The sequence below is a fragment of the Macrotis lagotis genome, chromosome 3 (genome assembly GCF_037893015.1).
Source record: "Macrotis lagotis isolate mMagLag1 chromosome 3, bilby.v1.9.chrom.fasta, whole genome shotgun sequence".
Classification (NCBI taxonomy): Eukaryota; Metazoa; Chordata; class Mammalia; order Peramelemorphia; family Peramelidae; genus Macrotis; species Macrotis lagotis.
The window spans coordinates 82,466,209-82,473,869 of NC_133660.1; the positions used below are offsets into that span (position 1 = coordinate 82,466,209).

At 32.6% G+C, this 7,661-nt stretch overlaps 1 pseudogene; it reads right to left on the minus strand.

Annotated features, from left to right (window-relative positions):
• Positions 1–4,556: 4,556 nt before the first annotated feature.
• On the minus strand, positions 4,557–5,557 carry LOC141516146 (transcription initiation factor TFIID subunit 7-like; annotated as a pseudogene).
• Between the last annotated feature and the right edge of the window lie 2,104 nt (positions 5,558–7,661).

Sequence of the window (7,661 nt, forward strand, 5' to 3'; positions counted from 1 at the left end):
TTTAATGTGGTTGGTGGATAACACAAGGAAGGGAGCTGAAAAGCTAGGAGGGGAGGTTAGGAACCCAGGGGAAGGATATATGTAAATGTACCTGTCTTGGGGAGGAGGTTTGATGTCCTAAAGTCAGAAATGGCAGTAACTCTCTCTGCTTCCTGAACCAGAACAGCTTATTCTACATTAGTGATAATTTTTATTTTTACCACAATTTTCTACTATACTCATCCTGCCAAACCTTGGTTACTTTCTCAGTGGTTGTTACCAGGACAACAGCTATCCTTCTAGAATTTGGCCTGTGCATATGCAGGACTATGCTAATGCCTTCCAGTGATATTATAAGTAGAGTAAATGAAAAAAGCTTAGACATTTAGGACTGAAACTTGATGCGTATTTCAAAGGAAGCAACAATAACTGCATTGTCATATGATTGTTGAATATGAGGTCTTCTGTATTCAATTAGGGAAGTTGTACAAGAACTCTGTCTCACTTCCCCCTCGTTTTTAGCTAGTGTTATCTAAATCCAATACTTTCCTTGTGTAGACACTGCTTCAGTTTTTTTTTCCCATTAAAAACTATTACATTTCTAGGACCTAGGATTCATTACAGTTGATCATTGTATCAAAGATCAAATTGCATCATAGCTGGAATGTGGATTTACAAGATAATACAAAAATCAGTTCAGTTTTAAGCTTTAATGAAAGCTTAAAACTGAACTAAGATTTTTGGGACACCTTATATAATCAGGTTTATTGTGGCTGGGAATGAACATATTCTCTTCTCATTTACTTTTCCGTCTTTCAGGTTTTTGACTAATCATTTCTTATTTCCAATTGTTTTTGACCACTCCAGGAAAAAAGTGTGAATCACAATGAGAAAAGAAGCATAAAAGGGGCTATTTACAGACTTTTCAATTACCTCCTCTTAGCAAAAAAATGAAAAAAAATTATAGAAATTAATATCTTCTAAGGACATTTAATAGACAGAAAACTTCTAGCATATGGAGTACATAATGGTTACTGTGCAATTTATTTACAGAAAAAGTAGGAATCTTATTAATTTACTCCCTCTTCTTTCCATGAATATTATTTTCTAATGTGAATCCTCAGAATCATTACAGAGGAAAAAAATTGACTTTTTGGAAAATAAAATTTTCCCTTAAGAATGTTGTCCAGGGGAGGCTAGGTGGCGCAGTGGATAGAGCACTGACTCTGGAGTCAGTTGTACCTGAGTTCAAATCCAACCTCAGACACTTAATAATGACCTAGCCTTGGGCAAGCCACTTAACCCCATTAGCCTTGCAAAAAAAAACAACCTAAAAAAAAAAAAAAGGATGTTGTCCAAAGACTCATGTTACTTATTATTTATCTTGTTAAAATACACATGTTGGAATAAATCTAGCATAAGATGCTATGTTACATCAAATCATGAAATGACTGATTTTTGAAATATTAACATAATATAATGACTACACTGTTTCAAATTAGTCTTCTTTGATAAATATTATAATTATTTGACTAACCATCCTATATCTATGTATTTAAATAAATAAATTGTCTAGTCACACAAAGTTGCTAAAAAAGCAACCTTCAGTAAAATAAATTTGCCTGAATTGAAAAATCTTAACATCTATTCTTCTGGAAAAATACCTGAATGAAAAAAATTTATGATAATGCAGTATACAAAAAAAAATTATTACAGGACATTTAAATACAACTAACTGGATTCAGGGGGACTTTAAGATAAGAGCAGAATATCTCCAAATGTTATTACCTGCAAATGCTCCAAGGTAGTTTAGTTGTCATTTTCTCTTTTTATTGACAGTCTTTCAATGAATAAATTTAAATTATGCCACAGTAGAGATTTTTATTTTAAAGCAGTATTTAAGTATAAATAAGCAACTATAAGACCTATCCATCTCCCTGCTGGAGCTATGTCAAAACTCCTTTTGTCATTTGACAGTCACATCCTATACTATTCTGTGCTGCATAATTCAGCACAATAAGTTAGCTTTACTAATAGAAATATTATTCTAATTTTCCAGTAACATTCTATGTACATGAAAGACATTATTTATATATGAAATCTTTTATCTTGCATAAAATATGAATACCAAGTAACTGTCTCATTTTAAGGGCTTATTGGCCATTTCTAAACTTGAAGTTGAAAATAAATTACCCCAACCTAAGGAAATAGAGATTAAAAACCAATCATACAATTATTTCTTCTCATATGTTTGGAACTTGAAATTTAGGAAAATTAAAAAATTGATGACTTCTATGTAGTTTATGGGTTGATGCAAATCTTTTAGAACTGAAACTTTATTTGGAATTTCTGACTTCATCCAAAGAGCATAAACATTTTTGAAATTATTTCATACATTCCTCACCTAGAGAACATTGCATATTATTTTAAGAGACAACATTTTTAATTTATGCTCTTGATAGAATATGAAAGAGGGTAGTTATGTCAGGACAACATTTTTTCCCTTTAAGTGTTCCATAATAAAAGAATAAAACATCCTATGCCATTCTTCAATTGCATTTTGAAAATGCAATAGAATATCTTGAAATGGCTGATATTACTCAGTTGTCCAACTCATTCAAAATCACCTATTTCTATTTCTACTTCTAACCTCATTGTTTGAAAGTTCTAGAGTAATAGAAGTATGTACCAGTCATGCACTTGTAAATGTAGTTCCATTTCTCCTCTTTTAATGAGTTGGACAACTGAGTAGTGAAAAATAATTTATATGCTACCTTATGATTTGCATGCCATTTTTCACTACTGTGGTTAGATAGTATTAAGCTAGGTAGGAAGAAAATGTATTTTTCCATTACTGGAGATTAAAAGAATGAATCTAACCTTTCAATATAATCTAGTGAGCTCTTGTTTTTATTTTTATAACTTCTAAATGGGCCTACTAGACCATTTAAGTATGTAAAATTAGTAATTTCAGATTATTCTTTTGGGTATTGGTAAAAATAGCTCACATTTACACTAATGAGAAACATCTGCATTATGCTAACTTCTATTTATATCATCTAGAGATAGTTTTTTTTATACTTAATTTCAAGGGAAACTTATCTGCATGGCATTCGTTCAACAAACATTTCTTAATTATTTAACTTTGCTCAGAACCCTCTATTAGATTCTGGTAGAGATATAAAGTTTAGTCAAGATAAAATTACTACCCTCATGAGTTTTATAGTCATATGGGACATTGACTACAATCATTCCTTCTTATATTGTATATGTACATCAAAATGCCACTCAAACTTCATATAATTATATATTATAGTTTGCATAAGTTCTTGAACAATATTGTGTGTACCAATCCTAAATTTCTATTTGTGATGTTACTAGAACTAATCCTATAATTGTCTGACCTGCCAAAGTATTTGACAGGCAAACTACATATGTAGTGATTACAAGCAAATTAACATATAATTACCAAATACTCAAGGCAGTTGTCCTTTACCACCATAAATCAAAAAATCCTTAGAACTAAAAATATTAAAAATTACTGAAGAAATTCAACCTAACTTGTGCTTCTTTCTCCAAATATATATATGAACTTGTATGTATACACACACTTTTTTGTTGGTTGATATTACATTTCTTAGTGGATAGAGCATTTAAAATAACTAGTTGCTTTGTTTTGTAGGGGTTTTTAGGGAGTAATCATTCTTTAATTCAGCAGGAAAAAGTGGAGCAAAACATGAAGAATTAACTTGTAACCTTATAATAAATTCAAGATGAGTCAAAGAGTTAAACAAAAAGAGTATTTTCATCAGTCATGCAGCCATGAAATACAAAATATAGCCTTAAAAAATTGCCAAACAAGGTCTATCATTCTCTTATTTCATAAAAGATTCTGATATATCATAAAATAATTGTTCATTAATCCATGAATATCAACTTTAATGAAGTAAAAAATGGAAAAATTGGAGACAAATACTCAGAAAAACCACTTCAGCTACAGATGTGAAAGCTAGGCACTTTTATTTAATATGGTGGTTATGTATATATGACTTGCTTCTCTAAATGAGAGGAGTTACTTAAAACAATTGAGAAATTAAAATGGATACAAAACAAGTTTTACAATATCTAACCTCAAATTTTCTTATTGAGTTGTTTCTTATCACAAAACAATAATTAGTTCTCCTATTAAGCAGGAAAGTCATGGAATAAATGTAAGGATTACAGAGGCTAAACTATTTAGTCCATTAATCCCAAAACTCTTTTCCCAATTTTCCTATCATTTCAGTTTTTTTCTTCCATATGCTCATGTATATTTTTAAGTCCAAAGCTCTTTTGCTACCAGTCTTCTCTCACCTATAGCCTTCTATTTATTAGTGTTTGAGTTTCCAGCAAAATAAACAGTATAACCTAGAGAGAAATGGAATGAATTCAAACTAGGCAATAGAAAAATAGTGAAATGTAAATGCAATCAAATTTCCATATTAACAATCTATATTGTCCTCAACCCAAAAGATGAAATATGAGTCATTTACCAATGTGAGTTCAATAGTGAATTTGCAGGTCAGGGCTTCTTATTTCTAGAGGAGTGATTCTAGCTATTCCTCCAAGGAACTGAACTATTCCTTCTCCAGTTCTTGCTGTTTGAGCTCAACTAGTGAAGACTGAAGAGGAGTCTTGAGTACTGATTTTCTACTTTGATGGTGTCTTCCTGTCACTTTTTTCTCCTTTGATTCTCTTAGAATTTACTTTTCATTATATCAATCATAGCTTCTGAATTCCCATGACTATCTGATTTGTTTCCTTGTTTTCTTGACACTTTTCATTAGATTTATCAAGCCTGTCTTTTAATTGCCTCTCTAGGCACGATGAGGATCTTTCTCATTTTCCCTCCCTACTGCTGCTTAATGTCATTAAATATCTCCCAAAGTTCATTATATTATAAGGAGCCATGGTTCTGTTTATGGCCACTCATTCCTGGAGAAGTAATATCTAGGCTTGTTAGGGAAACCTGGTTGTCTGCATCCTTTTTTACATCCTCTGCAATTACCTTCCATTGGGTACTGACAACTTTTACATCTGTACTGAGAAGTCTTTTAACTTCTTTTTTCATATCTGGTGATTCAGTGTACTTTTTCTTGACTGTCCTATGAAATCTATTCTTTCTGTTAATCTTTAGTGGTAGTGCCACCATTGTTCAGATGAATTTCCTCTCCTTATTCTTATTTTTTTTCTTATTTGTTTTCCAATAAATAGGTAGCAGTTGGTTCACATAGAGATGAATAAAGATCCTCATCCACACCTCTCAGAAATATGTCAGATATCTGCTCTTTTGTAAAAGGTTTTATTATCTATGGTTTTCCAGGATTCAGTAAAGTAGGGCAAATCAACCACTTTAGCAACTAATGGGGCATGTTCCACCCAGACAATTACATGATGTCCATCAGCATATAATTCAATGGTCAATTTATCTTTCAGGTAAACACTTCCAGAATGCATTGCCCTTCTCATATTCTGGAGATAGATGTAATATGAACTGACTTTCCAATTTATGGAGAGTACCTTCTTTGTTCTTGTTCATCTTTTTAATAGTCATTTCTTCTCATCATACTTCATAATAAAAGATTGCAGCATTCAAAATCAACTGTGTCACACCTTGGCTAAGCCTCAGTGTCCTCACCTCAAGTGAGTATGAGATACAAGCAACCAAACATTTCTCTTCAGCCTTGGACCTGAGAATTTAGCAATTGAAAGTCAAGGGGTGCCACATTGGCTCTTTCCACAAAACTCCTTCTGCTGGAAAGGTACACTGTCTCAACAAGCTTGGCTTCTTTGGATTTTTCTTCTGTTGGTGTTGTCATCATTGTTTTTTGGAGGGGGAGGGGTTTTGTGCAGCAAGTGTTAAGTGACTTGCCTAAGGTCACACAACTAGTAAGTATTGAGTGTTTGAATCTGGATTTGAACTCAGGTCCTCCTGATTCAAGGGCCTACACTGTATCCATTTTGCCACATAGCTACTCCTGGTCACTATTGTTTTAATAAAGCTAGTAAATTTCCAGATGTCATTGAAAATTTTCTTGAAGTAGTTTGTCATTTGGGGGAATGAAAAAAGATGTAGTAATAAAATAATAAGAAAATCTATTATGAACCTCAAAAGAAAGTTAAATTTGTAAAGTTGATGTCATGGTATCTGGATAAAAAGCAAAATTTTATAAGCTGGCAATTCCATTGAAGTTATTTAAAGATCTAGATAGTTTTTTTCTCTTAAATACCTTCATGATGTAATGCCAATTAAAATAATCAGAAGCATGATTTATTTCTCTCGCTACACTCCTCCTCACTGAATAAATTTTACCTAATTAACCAAAGTGAGTCAAAATAAAACATGGTCACTTCTTTCCTTAATAAGCTGAAAAGTAAACTGCCTCTAAAAAGCAAACTTATTGTAAGTAAATTCATATGGAGAAATAAAAAGTCAAGAATTTACAGGGATTTATTGGAAAAAAGTACAAAAGAAGGTAGTTTAGCTCTACCTGATATAAAATTATATTATAAAGCATGAGTCATCAAAACTGTCTGGTATTGGCTAAGAAATAGAGTAGTGGACCAGTGGAATAGACTAGGTGAAATAGCAAGGAACAATTATGGTACTCTGCTGTTTGATAAACCCAAAGAGTCCAGCTATTGGGATAAAAACTCTCTCTTCGATAAAAACTGCTGGGAAAATTAGATGTTAGTATGGAAGAAACTTAGATTAGACCAACACCTCACACACTATACCAAGATAAGATCAAAATGGTTACAGGATTTAGGCATAAAAAACAATACTATAAGCAAACTAGAAGATCAAGGAGTAGTTTACCTGTCAGATCTATGGGAAAGGGAAGCAGTTTATGACTAAGGAAGAGATGGAGAACATCATTAAAAACAAATTACATGATTTCAATTACATTAAATTAAAAAGCTTTTGCACAGACAAAACCACTGTAACTAAGATAAAAAGAAATGTAGTAAACTGGGAAACAATCTTTACAACTAAGATTTCTGACAAATGACTCATTTCTAAAATATACAGAGAAATGAGTCAAATTTTTAAAAAAGTCTTTCTCCAATTGAAAAATGGTCAAAGGATATGCAAAGGCAATTTACAGATGAGGAAATCAAAGCAATCTGTAGTCATTTGAAAAATTTCTCTAAATCATTACTTATTAGAGAAATCCACATTAAAGCTTCTCTGAGGTCCCACCTCACACCTCTCAGACTAGCCAATATAACCAGAAAGGATAATGATCAATGTTGGAAGGGATGTGGGAAATCTGGGACTAGTGGGACTACATTGTTGGTAGAGTTGTGAACTCATTCAACCTTTCTGGAGAGAAATTTGGAACTACACCCCAAGGGCAACTGCATACCCTTTGATCCAGCAATACCACTACTGGGTCTATACCCTGAATAGATGGTGAAAAAGGGTAAAAACATCACTTCTGCAAAAATATTCATAGCAGCCCTGTTTGTGGTGGAAAAGAATTAGAAATCAAGTAAATGTCCTTCAATTGGGGAATGGCTTAGCATACTGTGGTATTTGTATGTCATGGAACACTATTGTTCTATTAGAAACCAGGAGGGATGGGAATTCAGGGAAGCCTGGAGGAATTTGCATGAACTGATGCTGAGTGAGATGAGCA